Raw genomic sequence first — 17348 nt, forward strand, 5'->3', positions numbered from 1 at the left:
TTTTATAGTATGAAACCTTGAACTAAAAACACCTTTTTATTTCTAATAAGACCAACAAAAATATTGGAGGGTCAGCAGAAACTTTTATGCCATTTGTGCTAAAATAACATTTGTGGATTTTTTTTTTTTGCCCACAGCCAGTATAATGTTGCATAAAGGAAGCCTGTCTAGTCCTGTTTGACCTTTTTGGCAGGATTTTGATATTTCATAGAATGAGAGATTGAAGGCTGCTAAGGAAACACCCCAGACTCACTGAAAATACTTGCCTCAACCTACATCTTTGCAAAAAGTAAAATACATTCCTCCGGATACATTTCGTTGCACATTTCAGATGATGAATCCACCAGAGGGCGCTGTCTGCATTTTTGCGAATCTGAAATGCGTTACTTAAGGTACGTTTTGGTATACTTGTCAGTACACTTATTTTTTGTGGATGTTCATGAAAAAGCGAGGCGCTCCACTGTAAAAATATCCATGAATTAGTAGTTTTCCCGTATTTTGTAATTCATGTTTTTATTTTCCTGTTTATTTATGCTTTGTAATCACATTATGGCACTTTGACCTGTCTTCTGTATACTTTCGACATTGAAAAGTTCAAAAAAGTGACTTTTATTTACATTTTTAATAATTTAAAGTGATAAATTGTCTGGGTTATTGTTGTGTGACGGTTGTCATTTAGGTTTTTTCCTTATTATGGTGCAAGCGATTGTGTGATTGGATGACAGCTGTCAGTTGATACAATGTTATTTAGAGCGCCTTGGATGGCGGCTCTCTCTCTCTCTCATTTATTCCTTGTCACACAGTCCAGGGGCGTCGCTAGACCCAAAAAATCTCCAGTGCCCCAGTAAATGCATTGAGATATGATTTACTTCATATGCAAGTGTATTTATTAAGAGTGGCAATTTCCAAAATAAAGACGTTATTCTCTAAGTGCAACTGAACCAACGCTGGTGAAAGCAGTGTAATCAAAAAGCAAACTGAGGCATCTCCGCGTGTGCGCAAAGGACAGGCGCGCCTCTTGCACGCGCTGCTCTGAGAGTCCTGGTAGTAAACATGCGCGCCAAAAAGACGGCTACCTGCTTGTTACGCGCCGCTCATTCGTTGTAAAACCAGCATAACAGCTTTTTTTGTTTTGCAAGTGGACAAAACTAAAGTTTAAACAATATGATGGTGATCGTACTAAGCATGCCTCCTCAGATTTTTTTTTGTATGAAGCAAAAAGGAGGAATGACGAGGTAAGACTTAACAAACCTAATTATCTGCCATATGTTTCAAGTCTACAACAGATAATCCTATAACACATCTTTTTTTTTTGTATTTTATTGAATTGTCAATAGAATTTCATTAAAATGAAATTAATATTTATGCAAAAGTAATTTCTTAAATGTTCTTAGCATCACTCCAGTTGTCTTAACATTGTTTTCCAGTTACATTTAAGATTATTTAGAAGAATAATAATATGTATATAAGAATAATAATATGTATATAAAAATAATGGGGTTTGTGTAGCAGCAATTACAGTGGAGAATTAATTAAATCCTTTTTTCCCGTGGAGCGAAACAAACACTGCACGGGGGCACGTGCCCCAGTAGAGCTTTATGTCTAGCAACGCCCCTGACACAGTCAACATGCAGGTGATTCCGGGTCATGGGGTCATGCTGACTGTGTGTTTGTAGAGAGCGTGCTGCGCAGTGTTTGCTTCGAGTCCGTTTTTGTAAAACAATATAGTATGCTATAAAAACCTTGTAATTAACTGCCAGTGCATTTTCTGTTATTCTGACTTATATCTCTCTCTATATATATTGTGTTTTTTTAATATATTTTTATTAAATATTTTTTGTTCAAAAACATGTCAGAAAATTACACTTAATGATAAGATAATATCCATCATGCATGCAATTTGAATCCTGACCCCCACATGAAGAATTCTAATAAAAAATGTATAAAATTTAATAAACAAACAAAACAAAAATCGCTGATCTACACCCTTCCCTAAACCCAACCAATAGTGTTTTCAAAAGCAAATATAAGTGAAAAACGTTGATTCTGCATTGCTTTGTTTCCTCTTTTGTGGAAAAGAGCTTTACCAGACTGGAACCCAATCGCAAGTACAACACTGTACAAAGTAAGCTACTGAGTAATATGACCACACCAGAACAGTTGTCAGTATGGAGACAGATAAAAGAGGTTAAAGTATTCGATTACATATTATAGACATCATTCATTTGTTTTGTGGTGTTTGCAGAGTTCACACTTTGATATGCTTGGCATTAATAGCAGGTTTGGCATGCTGTCCTGAGAGAGAACCCTGAGCTGGGAGATAATTGAGCCTGGGGCTCCCGCTTTGTCAATAAGCATATAAAGGGGGTCCAAAATCTAGTAGGACTCCAGAGCGAAAGGGAGGAAAAGGAGGAGATGGGGTGGAAGGGGGATAGTTCCAAAATGAAGATAAAGCTACGGTCACACTGGGCTTTGTGTGTGCGAAATTCTGTGGTACGGCGCTGCGAAAAGGGGCGGGATTAAACATGATGATTAGACGTTTAAAAAAGCCAGCCATCGGTCCATGTTTTAAATTTCTGTCCAGAGAGGTGCTGTTTTGATCCTCGATTGGTCTCACGCAGTCAAGTGGCGAGATTTCGCAGGTCAGAGTTCACCAAGCTTGAACTTTGCACTGCTGCAACCTGCGAAACTTAACGCATGACCCCGCGTTTCCGGTCTGACGCATTCGCGTGCGTTTGAATGGAAGTCTATGGGAGGAAAAGTCAAGTGTGACCGCACCTTAAGGCAGTAGGGTAAAATCGGTCTGATTATTTTGAGCTGGGATCAATCTGATTGGATTATTACTGATTACAGATGAGAATCCAACCGCGCTCAATCATATCACATGCTCCTCTGGAAATTAGTTTATAAAACTTCACTTATTTGATGTTGTGCAAAGAACTGCACAAAATAATCCATTATTTATCCATAATATGTCCCTTAAAATATTCATTCATTTATTTTTCTTCAGCTCAGTCCCTTCATCGGTATGGAATGAACTGCCAATTTATCCAGCATATGTTTTACTCAGCTGATGCCCTTCCAGCTGCAACCCAATACTGGGAAAGATACATACACTCTCATTCACACACATACACTCCGACCAATTTAATTTATTCATCTATAGCGCATGTCTTTGGACTGTGGGGGAAGCGGGAGCAACCGGAGGAAACCAACACCAACAAGAGGATGCAAACTCTACACAGAAATGCCAACTGGCCCAATCGGGACTCTATTTAGTGACCTTCTTGCTGAGGTGTTAGTTCATTCCATAGTGTTCAATTTTCCTAAAAACTGCAGTCAAACCTATGCCAAAGTGCATTTTTGAGGTTTGGCAAAAAGGTAGGCTGAAGCACGTATTTCCTGTGTTGAAATGTTCCAGTGGAGAGCAGAAGGTGTGTTCTAATTTTGCACCAGACAAAGTTTACAAACAACATTACTAACCAGTCAGATTCTGACCGGTAGTGATGGGCACTTTTAACCACTGCTTAGTGAAGCTTCTAAGCCTCTGTGAGTCATTGTGTTTGTGCCAGTGATTCAGATTAAACCTTCAGCGATTTGTTTATTTCTGCTGAATGTTTATTTATGTTAATCCATTGGCAATCCATTCTTAGGCACGAGCAATTTTAGTGAAGTTGTTTACTTTCTTATTTAAAATAGTTAATTGTTCACTGTTTACATTGTGAATGAGACAGAATTTATTGTTCTGTTCAAAAGGGATTTAAATGACTCAAATTGAATCCTTTAAATGACACGAATCTTTCCAAAAATGCATCTTTTTTCGATATTAAAGGAATAGTTCACCCCAAAATAGGGTGACACAGTGGAGCAGTAGGTAGTGCTGTTGCCTCACAGCAAGAAGGTCGCTGGTTCGAGCCTCGGCTGGGTCAGTTGGCATTTCTGTGTGGAGTTTGCATGTTCTCCCTGTGTTCGTGTGGGTTTCCAGTCCAAAGACATGCGGTACAGGTGAATTGGGTAGGCTAAAATTGTCCGTAGTGTACGTGTGTGTGATTAAGTGTGTATGTGTTTCCCAGTGATGGGTTGCGGCTGGAAGGGCATCCACTGCGTAAAACAAATGCTGGATGAGTTGGCGGTTCATTCCGCTATGGCGACCCCAGATTAATAAAGGGACTAAGCCGACAAGAAAATGAATGAATGAGTTCACCCCAAAATAGAAATGTACTCACTGTTTACTCATGTTCCAAACTTTTTTATCTGTTTTCTCTTGAACACATGACGACATTTTGATGAATGTTGGGTCACACTTTATTTTGATGGTATGTTTGTTGAATTTAAGTTACATTGGAACTATTTCTCATTAGATTATAAGTAGGAGGAATTATAAGAAGGAGCAGTATCAGCAGATATTAAGCAGACAGTCTACTAATACTCAACTGGACCATCAAAATAAAGTGTTACCGAATATTGTAAGCCGGTAACCATTGACATACATAGTACAGTAAGTCAGTGGTTAAAGGTTTACAACATTTTTCAAAACATCTTCTTTTGTGAAACTCATAAAGTTTTGAGACCATTGAAGGGTGAGTAAATGATGACGACATTTTTTTATTTTGGGATGAACTCTCCCGGGTAACACGGTGGCTCAGTGGTTAGCACTGTCGCCTCACAGCAAGAAGGTCGCTGGTTTAGGGTCCCAGCTGGGTCAGTCGGCATTTCTGTGTGGAGTTTGCATGTTCTCCCCGTGTTGGTTTCCTCCGGGTGCTCCGGTTTCCCCCAGTCCAAACACATGTCCAATGCGGTACAGGTGAATTGAATAAACTAAATTGGCCATAGTGTATGTGTGTGTGTGTGTGAACGTGAGAGTGTATGGGTGTTTCCCAGTACTAGGTTGCAGCTGGAAGAGCATCCGCTGTGTAAAACAGCGAATAAGTTGGCGGTTCATTCCACTGTGGTGACCCCTGATGAATAAGGGAACTAAGCCAAAGCAAAATGAATTAAAATGAAAGTGATATCTCCCTATAACATATATATATTTATATTATATACAAAATTATTTATTATTATTATTTTTTTTTTGACATATCGGTCTGTGTAGCACCACATACATCTCACACACACACACACACACACACTTTAGGACGGTACCTGGCACTGAAAGCTCCCATTTGAAGTTAATGTTGTGAGAGGAACATTTTGACCTCATGCAGGGAAGCTATTATTTATCTCTGGCTTAAATCCCACGTTCAAAGCATGTTTGTTTTGCAAGAGGCGTTATCTCAATTTCTCAGCAGATTCCCCTTGGATTTCCAGAAATAAACATTCAGCGTATTTAAGGAACACTCAACTTTTTTTTATGGCTGTTTTTACAACTTTCCTAGAGTTGAACAGTATTGGTGTTATTTTAGCATAAATTGGACAAAAAGAGCTACTCTTAGCAGGCTCGTCATGATATATTGCACCAAAATATATTGCGATAAACGATATTATTGTCATTTTAAGATCATTTTATGACACTCATTATATAATGCCAGAATTATAATATAATAGTATCTTAATGCAAGATATGATAAGAATATTTCATTTAATTTAGTCAATTTAATAATAAGGCATTGCACTCAGAATGTGAAAATGTATGAGCCACATTCAGAGATTGTCCACGGTAGTAATGGCAAGCAATCACATTTTGTGCCAAGAGAGATGTTAAAAATGTCACCATAGACACTCTTATTGCACAAGGGTTTCTTGGTGTTCGGCTTATTGCTTTGTGGTAAATTCAAAATATACGTAGTTTAGTACTGTAGTAAAATGAGTGTGTATGGCTGGAAGGGCATCCTCTGCATAAAACAGATGCTGGATAAGTTGACGGTTCATTACGCTGTGGCGATCCCTGATTAATAAAGGGACCAAGCCGAAAAGAAAATGAATGAATAGTACTGTATTAGCTCTTTGGGCATTTCACAGTCATTGGCTTTGGCTTTAACATTGTGACAGTGTTGGGTAAAGTTATATTATAACTATCTTAATCTTTAAAAAAATACAACAAGAACAGAACACATACTTTCACATTATTTAAAGTCACTTAAAAAGTGACTCAGGATTGTAATATATTGTCACTTTCTCTAATTTTCATTTATTCATTCATTTTCTTCGGCTTATCTAGAGTCAGGTTGTGGGGGCGGCAGTCTCAGGAGACAACCCCAGATATCCCTTTCCCAGACACTTCCTCCAGCTTCTCTGGAGGATCACGGACATTACCTAGCCAGCCGAGAGACATAATCCCTCCAGCATGTCCTGGGTTTTCCCCGAGATCTCCTCCTCCTCTTATTTTGTTGTTTTAATTCAGTGTTTTTTCATATTCATTCATTTTCCTTTGGCTTAGTCGCTTTTTTTATCAGGGCTCGCCACAGAGGAATGAACCGCCAACTTGTCTACCATATGTTTTGGGCAGCGGATGCCCTTCCAGCCGCAACCCATTATAGGGAAACACCCATACACTATTGCATTCACACACAAACTATGGCCAATTTTGCACAGTACTGCATATAAGTTGGCGGAATGAACCCTGGCGGAGGCCCTTCCAGCTGCAACCCATCACTGGAAAATATCCACACACACTCATTCACACACATGGACTTGTAGAGGAAACCGGAGCACCCGGAGGAAACCCACACGAACATGAGGAGAACATGCAAACTCCACACAGAAATGCCAACTGCCAAGGCTTGAACCAGTGACCTTTTTGCTGTGAGGCGATCATGTTACCCACTGCGCCACCGTGTCACCCACTAATGTCAAATCAGTTTGTTTAATCCTGCACCTTTTCTCAGCACCTAACGACAGATTTTTGCGGGCTTAAACTGTCATGTGACTACAGCATCACATGATTGCAGATTTTTTTTTTTTAACTTTAAAAACTTGACTTGATTTACAACAATCTGAGTTCAAAACTAACATTCAATCTTGCGTCTTTAAACTTGCAAAGAGTTCAGGCTGGATCTTAATAATATGTAACGCCAGTCAAACGTTTGCAGGACTGCAGAGTTGATTAACCGCTAGTAAACTCCCTGTGTCTTGGCCTACACCAATCACAGCAAGGGAGTGATTATTGCTTGCAGGTGTGGTGAAGAAGATAAAGCTCAGTGATTTGGGCTCGGCTTGTGGGAGAGATAAAAGTAAATTATAGAGGTGTCAAATTACGGCGTCTGATTTACTGTTGAGACTTGTACTCCCAGGGGTTTTTTTTTTCTTATTAATGATTGACTTGACTCCTTGGTCTGGTTTTTGAAATTTTAAGTTGTTGTTTTATTTATTTTGGCATTGCAGATCAAGTTATATTAACCCTGTACATGTTTAGAAATTTAAAAACGTGCACATCTCAGTTTGGCAATTTGAGTGGAAAAATTAAGCTTAAAAGTCAACAGCTCCGAATATCTGCTTTAATAAGATAAACACTAGGGTTGACTACACAGCCTGATGTTCATGCTTCATCATTAGAGAAGATTTCATGTGTTTTATTTAATTTAAAAGTGCTGGATGCAAACAAGCTTCACATCACATTTTTAAGTGCTTTAAAAAGTGCTATGTTTAGGCTGATGTTTTTGTTTGTGCAATATGAAAACATTCAATCCAACTATGATGCATGCACATTTAATGTACAAAAATCCTCAACCAACAAGTTGGTTCCAAACCAGAGCCAACAGCTTTCAAAATGATTCAGTACAACCCAACAGAAACCAGCAACCAAAATTGTGTTACTAAATTTTAAGCATGTGAGTGCAAGGCAAAATGACAGCGTTTGGTTTTGTGTGTGTGTCACTGAGACTCCATTCATTTTATTTTTGGTTTAGTCCCTTTATAATCAGAGGTTACCACAGCAGAATGAACCCTCAGTTTATCCAGCATATGTTTTATGCAGCGGGAAACACCCATACATTCTTGCATCCACACTCTACGGCCAACTAAGCTTATTCAATTCACCTATACCGCATGTGTTTGGACTGTTGGGGAAACCGGAGCACCCGGAGGTAACCCACGCCAACATGGGGAGAACATGCAGAACTTCACACAGAAACCCAACTGGCCCAGCCGAGGCTCAAACCAGTGACCTTCTTGCTGTGAGGCGATCGTGCTACCCATTGTGCTACCGTGACACCCCAATGACAAAAATAATGTTTGCAAATGTAAATTGATATTTCAAACTGACATACTAAAGAAAAATATAGAAATATCTGACTTTAAATTTTTTTTGGGGGGGGGGGGGGTGAAAATACTAGTGGCCTAAGACTTTTGCAGTACTTTTATAGTACTGCATATAAAAAACAACATCAGAGCGGCTGACTATTATGACTACTGTTTGAAACAATACTGCTTGTGGGATAATGGAAAACTTTGTCTTCTGACATGCTACAGAAAACTGGAAAAATAACCAGCTTTAAACCGTTTTTTTTGGTTAATAATACTAGTGGTCTGAGACTTTTGGGTAACAGATTGGATCAAATCCTGAAAATGGGTTTTTCAAAAGAAAAAACGGATTACATAATTGGATTAGATCACGTTATCCAATCTTGGTTTTCCGGATCAAACCTTTAGTTTGGGTTTTTCAGACCTTTCTTTGTAGGATTTGGAAAATCTGGATTAAACAGATCCCGTCAGAAGGGTGGATTCAGCGTAGATTTCATTCCCAAAATGTAATGAAAACTTAAAGTATCAAATAATATTATATTTGGATCATGCAGTATCTTACAAGATATCCTATTTATTCATAAGGTTTTAATTGTATTTGTTTGTTCATCCGTCAGGCTACAGTGATTAGGTGGGCTTTAACGTACAGCAAAGTAGAAAGAGTTTGGCCTCATAAAATAATCGCCTAAACAGCTGTCAAAATTGACCAAAACAATACATTTATGAATAAATAATAAATGTTATTAAATATATCACTAATTGATATATATATATATATATATATATATATATATATATATATATATATATCACAATGGAAAATATTTTTCTTTTAGAATATTTATTAGTGATGCATGCAGTGATTACAGAATAACCAAAAAAAAGGCTAAGAATGGCAATCACTGATTTTTTTTTAAATCACTTTCAACAATAGCAAGAAGAGACTGAAAGGGCAGAAGCACAGCTTCGTCTGGCAGAGGAACAACTGACTCTGACCAAACTGCAGCAAAACAAGGCCAGACATGAGATCCGCCTCCTAAAGGCTACGCTCAGACAAGCTGGTCTCTCCACATCAGACGAAGAAGTCTGTAATTAGTGTGGAATTTTTGACATTAAGTCTTTTTTTAATTAAATACATCTATATTTGAAACTTCTCTTTAAATATCCTCAATGTACAGTGTTTGTGTTGTAGGTCTCAGATGAGCGGACTGCTGGAGGAGAATGGGGTGGGGTGTTTTTAATTATTTTTTTAATGTGTGTTTTCGATGTTGCTTTGAAAAACTGGCTCAAAGTAAGTTGCATGGATTATGTGATCACGGATCGCAAAAAAGGACTACTAAATCTGGATCAATTTTATCCGGATTAAACCTTTTGAAAAACCAGGCCCTAAAGTTACTTTACTCCTTAAACACTTTCTTTGTGCCTGAGTAGCATTACCGTACCAACAGATACTACAGAAATTTGGGGATGAGCAAATCATACTAAATTAGATCGTATAAAGTCATACAGATTAGCCACTAAATCAAAATGTCACAAATAGCAGTGAGATTGTGTTAGCCTGTGCTATATCCTGTTTCATATTGGCAGATGGTTAGGTTTAGTGTTAGCAGCAGGGTTGTGTGCTCCTAAATATGATCAAAAAGTCATTTGAAATAAAATAGTTTTAAGTGTTTACTTCAGGAAACTCACACCCTCATTATGGCAAGTATAGTATTGAAACTGTCATTTAATCGTAATGATAAAATAGCCAATGCCTTTTGCGTCAGCCTATTAACAACAACGATTTCTCATTTAAAGCGTTTTTTACAGTATGATTTAAAGCAACAGGGACACTGTGTGTTGTAAAATGCCACTGGAGGGATCAAAGAGTGTCAAAGAGTAACAAGAACGGGTACTAAGTGTCCATAGGCGATGAGTTGCGAATGAGAATGTGTTGTAAAACTAGTATTGCTCTTCAGTGTGGTAAGATGAGGTCACTTTATTAGTCCCTATGAGAACTGAATTGCAATAGTGTAAGCAAGTTAACAATTCAAGCCAAGAAGGAACACAGAGGCTTTTTGCTACATTTCACAAATATTTGCAAATTATATGGATTATTAGATTAGCAGACATATTTGCAGAAACAAATCCCTCCTTGTTGAGTGACAATTATTGTGGTTATGGTTCTAAACAGAGGAGCGTTTTACAAACAACGATGTAACTCGCAGCTGAACTATCATAGTATGAGTCTTCGTTTGGGAAAAGAATGATGTAGTTTCTCTGTCGCAGATCCATCATTTGAACCACGTTATAATGTAAAACGCCCATAATGATGCTCTAAACAGGGTAGAGTAACTACTTCTTTAGAGAAGAACCCCATCATTTCTTTGTGCAGATTATATTGTTTTACACACACACGCATTTACAAATAATCCAATATTAGTTTTGCTAAAAACATGCACTCGTTTTCCATTTTAGTTGAAATTTATGTTAATGGCACATATAGGGCCGGTGTTTCCTTTACAGATATTACTAAGAACATTACATATTCTATTCTAAATTAGCATAAAATCACTTACAAAAGCTAACACGTATTCTAATCTCATATATAAATCATCTAAATAAATAATTAATGGGGCTATTTATTAAGAAAATAAATGTATGTTTATTATTTATTAGGAAATTAAAAAAATATATACTTCAATAATATTAATAATGATTATTATTATTATTATTATTATTATTATTATTATTATTATTATTATTATTATTATTATTATTACTAAGTAGAATATTTTTTATTATTTAATTTTTTTAAATCTACTTTTACAGTTTGACACATGCAAGCCACTGCAGAAATGTTCTAACCAACAGGCCCATGTCCTACTGTATAAAGTACAGATACTTAATAAATAACCTACTATAAAATAAAAGCATTAACGTATGCTATGTTTTTTGTTTTTGCAAGCTTTTGAGACGTAACATAAATTCCGCTTTTAAATAATAGGTCACCTACAGCTTTCATCATGAGCCACGTCTGTGTTCAAAATGACATCAATGTTTTCAAAGTGCACTGCGAAGGGAGCGCAACTGTAAACATGAAAATCGCTAAAACTGAACTTTAAAAACACTTTGAAAGCAAAATTACTCCTAAGAGTGATGACTTTAATGCTTTTAAAAAAAGATAAATAAATTCCAAGTGTTAGAATGTTCTAAATGAATAGGGCATAGGGGGAGATAACTGGGAATAGAACACAGCCAGAAACTGTGTTTCTAACTACAGCTCTAGAGGTGTAGTTGCAAGCATACAAGTTTGCGACACAGTTTGCGAATGTTCGTTGGAACAACAGATTTGGGAAACATCAAATCAACAAACTATGTTTAAAACGATGCAACTTGCGAACCTTAGTTGGCTAGCGATGGTTTTCAGAAACGCACCCCAGAATGGTCCTGTTTCCCTTGGAACGGAAAAACCTATCTACAAAGCTACAGTACTGTTCAAAGTTTTAGGCACTTGTGTAAAAATGGTGTAAAATGAGGATGCTTTCAAAAATAATGTATGAATACATCTTATTTTTCGATTAACCTATTACCTGAATCAAATCAACTTTGACCAGTTTGACCTGGTATAACCAGTTTGCATTTGAAACACTTAATACACTTGCCTGTAGCTTTGCAGGAAGTTTTAAGCATCTTTGAGATGTTGCCACAGTTCTTCTGGATTGAGTTTGTTTCAGTTTGTTCTGTTTCTTCATGTCATTCCAGACAGACTTGATGATGATCAGATCACTGTGTGGAGCTCTCTCAGACTCCTTGTGCAGACAATAATCTCACTGTAGAATTATAATTAATAAAGAAAAATATTGTTTGAGAATATAAGTTCATATTTCAAACTGACACACTACTGAAAATATAGAAATAACCCACTCGTTTTGCTGATAATACTAGTGGCCTAAGACTTTTGCACAGTAACCAACATCAGAGCAGCTGACTTCATAGTCTGTTGCTGTCTGAAACCTGCCTGCTTGTGGGATAATGAAAACTTTGTTCTGTTTTTTTAAAAACCTGAGATCATTCAAAGGCGGAGGTCATAGGAGGCTTTGAATCAGCCCGAATAAATCTCTTCAAGGTTGGAGACTGGAGTACACTATCTGTGGTTACTTTACTCAGACACTTTCTTTCAGCCTTAGAGCCTCAGTAACATTATCTTAACAGATACTACAAAAGACAAAAACACTTTTAATAGAAGAATGTAAAACATCACTAATATTTGACAGAATGGGTAAAAATAACAGTGAGTTGTGACTGATTAGAGCTGCCCACTTTGAATCAGACACAGGCAAACACTGAAGACCTTGTTTTAGTATGGAAATGTTGGGGTTTGTTTCAGTATAGATGGCCTAAAACACATTTGTTTTAAATGGAGGAACAGATATCCACATTTTTTTGACTGGACTACTATTGTAAGCCCTCTTAAGCGAAATATCAATGTCAATTTTATTTAAATAGCACTATTAAACACAACCAAAGGTTGATCAATGTGCTGCACAATACAAGTCACAAAGAGAAAGATATAAAATTATAGCTAAAACAAACAATTTGCACTGAAAATATGCCAAATCAAAAAGTCAAGTTTTCAACCTATATTTAAAACCAGACAGAGATTATATAGTTCTAATGCGGAGAGGCAGAGCATTCCACAGTCTTGGACCAGCTACTGTGAAAGCACAGTCACCCCTGCATTTTAGGGTTGCATAATAGTCTCTGGTTAGATGACCGAAGAGACTGACCAGGCTGATGTTCAGTCAACAGGTCTGACAGAGAAGGAACCAGGCCATTTAGAGATTTAAAAATCAAGAGGAGACTTTTAAAGTGACATGATAGTGCACAGGTAACAAGTGCAAGACTGGTGTGATGTGGTCATGTTTTTTTTGGCACTGCTTAATCTTGCAGCAGCATTTTGAACTGTAAGCAGGATGAAGTTGTCTGACTAATCCCAAGATATAGGCCCAATCTCAATTTTACCCCTTAGCTTTTTCCCTTACCCCTACCCCTACCCCTCATTTTGGGTGTTCATGTGAAGGGGTAGGGGTGTCCCAATTCTCTTTAGCTTGAAGGCGTAGGGCTAAGGGGAAGGGGTAGATACCCCTTCGAACTGAGATTTTTCAAGACCACACTCGAAACCAAGGGGTATAAAAATTTACTGATGGTGTCCTTGAAGAATTTGATGGGCCGAACACAACTATTTCAGTCTTAAGGCTCGTACACACCGGGACGCTTTTCGTTTGCGTTTATCGTCAGCGTTTTTCCAGACGTTTTTCCGGATTCAAACCCAAGTGATTTTCACAGGCGTCGAACAAAAGAGTATGCAAAATTACTCCTTGACGTTAGATGGCGCTACACAACTTTAAGCTTCAGACACCCGCTTGTAACGCAAAAGAAGATAAAGTTCACACGCTTATTGTTATGGATGGTTCAAGTAGCAGCTCTAGCAATAAAGAAATGATTATTGTTCACCAGAGCAATAAGCAGCTCCACGTTCATATCGCCTCTGAGCATCTTCCTCAATATGCGCTCGCATTGACCGTTTTTGAGCTTGAGCGCCTCCAAGGGGTGTTTACTGTAACTTCAGCAGCTCCGTGCACATGAACAAAAGTGCCAATCTGATTGGTGGAGAAGGTTTTGACGTGGCGCGTCAAAACAAAAAAACAAAAATGAGCATGAGGTGTTTTTTCAAAAATGACGCTTTTGCGCCTGGCGTTTTGCGCGTTGGTGTGCACGATCACATTGACGCCCTTTATTTATTCACGAGGCGTTAAACGTCGACGGAAAATGCAAGCAAAAAACGTCTCGGTGTGCACCGGCCTTTAAACTCATTAAAATCTAGAAAGTTCAAAGACAACCAGGCTTTCACATCCGACAGACAAGACATAGGAGTCTCCAACCCACTTGAACTCTGTTTTAAGGGCAGGTAAATTTGAATGTCTTCTGGATAACAGTGGAAAGACTGACCATGTTTTCTAAAAATAGAGCACAGAGGAAGCATATTTAAGGAAAAAAGACTAGGGGCTAAAATAGATCCCTGGGGAACACCACATGACAAAAAGGCTGCTTCAGATTAATCTTCACCAATGGTGACTTTAAAACTGCGATTTGAAAGATAAGATTTAAACCAATCCAGGGCACTTTCTTTTATTCCTACACAATGCTCCATGTGGGCCAGCAAGATGGCATGGTGTACTGCAGTGGTGCTCAAACCTGTTCCTGGAGATCGACCTTCCTGCAAAGTTCAGCTCCAACCCTGATCAAACACACCTGAACCAATTAATCATGACCTGAACAGCACTTGATAATTACAGGCAGGTGTGTTTGATATGGGTTGCAACGGAAATCTGCAGGAAGGTCGATCTCCAGGAACAGGGTTGGTCATGCCTGGTCTATTGTGTCAAGCGCAGCACTCAGATATAGGAGCATAAGCACAGCACAATCTCCAGCATCACCAGTTAATAAAATATCATTTAAAACTTTCACAAGTGCGGTTGAATGATATTTTCTAAAACCTGACTGAAAGACCTTTATGAAAGATTTTGAGATCATTAAAAACCTTTGCATTCTATATGGCATCTTTATGTGAAGAACACAGTCATTTAAGAGGTTTTGATTAAGACACATTTACAGTGCCAGTATCTGACAATATCTGAGCTGTATGGCGAATGAAGACGACTTGTGCTGTCAAGGAATATTCATCTTTTGAATAAATTGCTACTGTAGTTACATCTGCCTCCCATACCCTGTTTTATATTGACAGAATGGTTACTGTAGGTGTTAGCAGCTGGGTTACATGCTACAATTTGCTGGACTATTGCATATCGTTCCCTGACTCATCAGGCTCCTCTGATATGGCTATTGCACAACCAGTAGCATGCGAGTATGAATGCCTTGTAAGTAAATAAGTGCATGCCTAGTGAGCATGAATAGTCACGTTTCATGCATGTTAGGCTTTATATTGTGCATGTAGATCGTTTTCCTAAATTCTGTGAAAACCAGTCTGGACAAGCAGTGTTTTCATTCTAATATGCTGTTCTAAAAGTGAAAACACCCTAAATGTGTAAATGTGTCCTGTGCATTAAATCTTTTTATACTGCGATGCTTTCCCAGAATTGGGTTGTGGCTGGAAGGGCATCCACTGTGTAAAACATATGCTGGAATATTTGGCGGTTCAATCCCACTGTGGCAACCCCTGATAAATAAGGGACTGAGCTGAAGGAAAATGAGTGAAGGAATAATATGGTGCTGTCGAATAGAGCCCTGCAAGAGCCTTAAATTTCAGCCCAGGACCAAGACGCACAGCTTGTAACCCTGCCCTGGCTCAAAAGCTTATCAATTTTTGGCCTGAGTCCGACCCGAATCCTGTTTTTTGTTTTTTCCCACCAAACAGCCTATAGTGTTACAGCCATTAAAATAGACCAGATTTGTATTTTATAGAAAGTTGTTGTTTTTTTTTTCAGAATAATTTAAAGAGATGTTTGGAGTTTTTTTGTTTGTGTTTTTTAAATGTAAGTTTTAGTTTTTTTAAGTGACATCGGTCCACAGTGAGTAAACTTAATTTAACCCAGTGGCGCATACTGCCGTACGACTGTATGCACTGTGTATACCACCATGAGAGTTGATGCGAATTAATGGCGCTTTATTTATTTATTTATTTATTTATTTATTTATATACAAATACCGCAGTCTCATCAGCACCTGAGCCGGGGAAACTTCAAGCCCAGCCCATGTCTCTTTCATTGGACAATTCACATCAAACTGCCAGCTGCACAGCCTCCTTGCATGGAACAGCTACCATTCAAGGTGTTTAAGGGTGCTTTCACATTTGGTTCAATTGCCTGGACAGTACCCAAGTTCCATTGTCCCTCTTGCCACCTTCTTGGTTGGTTTTTGTTCACACTGTCTTTTTTCCTCCTGAACCCCGCTACGCTTACGTCATCAAGCTGCTGTTTTGTTTACGGCTGTTGCTAGGTGACGGTCACGAAAGCAAAGCGCCAAAATGAAAAGACTTTCGCACATCCCGGTGGATTTGCTTTTACTGAATCTTTTAGTTTTGAACATAGAGAAAGTGACTCGCGTCCATCTGCTGCAAAAATATTATAAACATTCAGAACATCACACACTGTCTTCAGAAGCTGAGACAAGCAGACATCACTGTCTATCACTGTGTTTGCCCTGGCTCAGTCCCGCTTGTTCCCAAGGTACAATACGTGACACACACACACACACATGAATGAATGTTATGAAAACGATAGTTTGTTGTACAGTTGACAGTTCACTTCCTTTTTTTGGTACGATAGCATTCATACCAGAAGTGAACTGTACCCCAGACCACCTCTTTCAGGCAGACTCGGGTATGGTTCACAGGTGCACACCCGAAGACACGTTCACACTAGCTAAACGTACCGTACTATGACGTCAAACGAACCCAGGTGCGGACCAAAAGTGCTAGTGTGAAAGCACCCTTAAACTATTTTATCTGACAGACTGGCACAAATAAAGCAGACATCCTCATTCTCACAATGAGTTTGAGTTCTCTCAACCTTCCAACGGAGTTTGTTCTTCCGAGGTAATCTGGGAATACGTACTGCTGCGAATACTTTGTAAATGCTTGTCCTGCTTATTAGGGACTGAGCACCGGAATGGTGCGTAGGCCCTGTTAGAATTGCTCCGTTTCTTATTATTTTTCGGAATGAATCGTGATTTAGAGGGTCTAAACATGCCCGAAAACTCGTGAAACTTTGCACACGCCCCAGAAGTGAAAACATTTACATTTGTTATAGGTTTCAGAAGTGGGTGTGGCAAAATGACTCAACAGCGCCACTTATGCACATTTGACTGACTGGCCCCCGTGCTACGTTTCACACACACGCACGAAAATTGGCACACACCTCAAACATGCCAATTCCTACAAAAAAAGTCTCTTCGAGTGAAATCTCAAACACAACAGGAAGTCGGATATTTTTAACTACCTAAAAAATTCCCTTTTTTGCCAATTCCAGTCGATGTATTTTAACAAACTCCTCCTAAGGATTTTATGGGATCAACACAAAATTTGGCTTTTGTCATCAGTCCTTGGCGATGTTAAATTAAATAGAGTTTTTGTTGAAGGGCGTGTCCGTGGCGGCCTCACAAACTTT

The 17348-nt window shown here is 38.4% G+C and overlaps 1 protein-coding gene across 2 annotated transcripts in view; it reads left to right on the forward strand.

Annotated features, from left to right (window-relative positions):
* LOC130240183 (V-set domain-containing T-cell activation inhibitor 1) overlaps positions 1 to 17348 on the forward strand; it is a 135993-nt gene that overhangs the window by 81663 nt on the left and 36982 nt on the right. The gene's annotated exons all lie outside the window — the stretch shown is intronic.

The sequence above is a fragment of the Danio aesculapii genome, chromosome 13 (genome assembly GCF_903798145.1).
Source record: "Danio aesculapii chromosome 13, fDanAes4.1, whole genome shotgun sequence".
Lineage (NCBI taxonomy): Eukaryota > Metazoa > Chordata > Actinopteri > Cypriniformes > Danionidae > Danio > Danio aesculapii.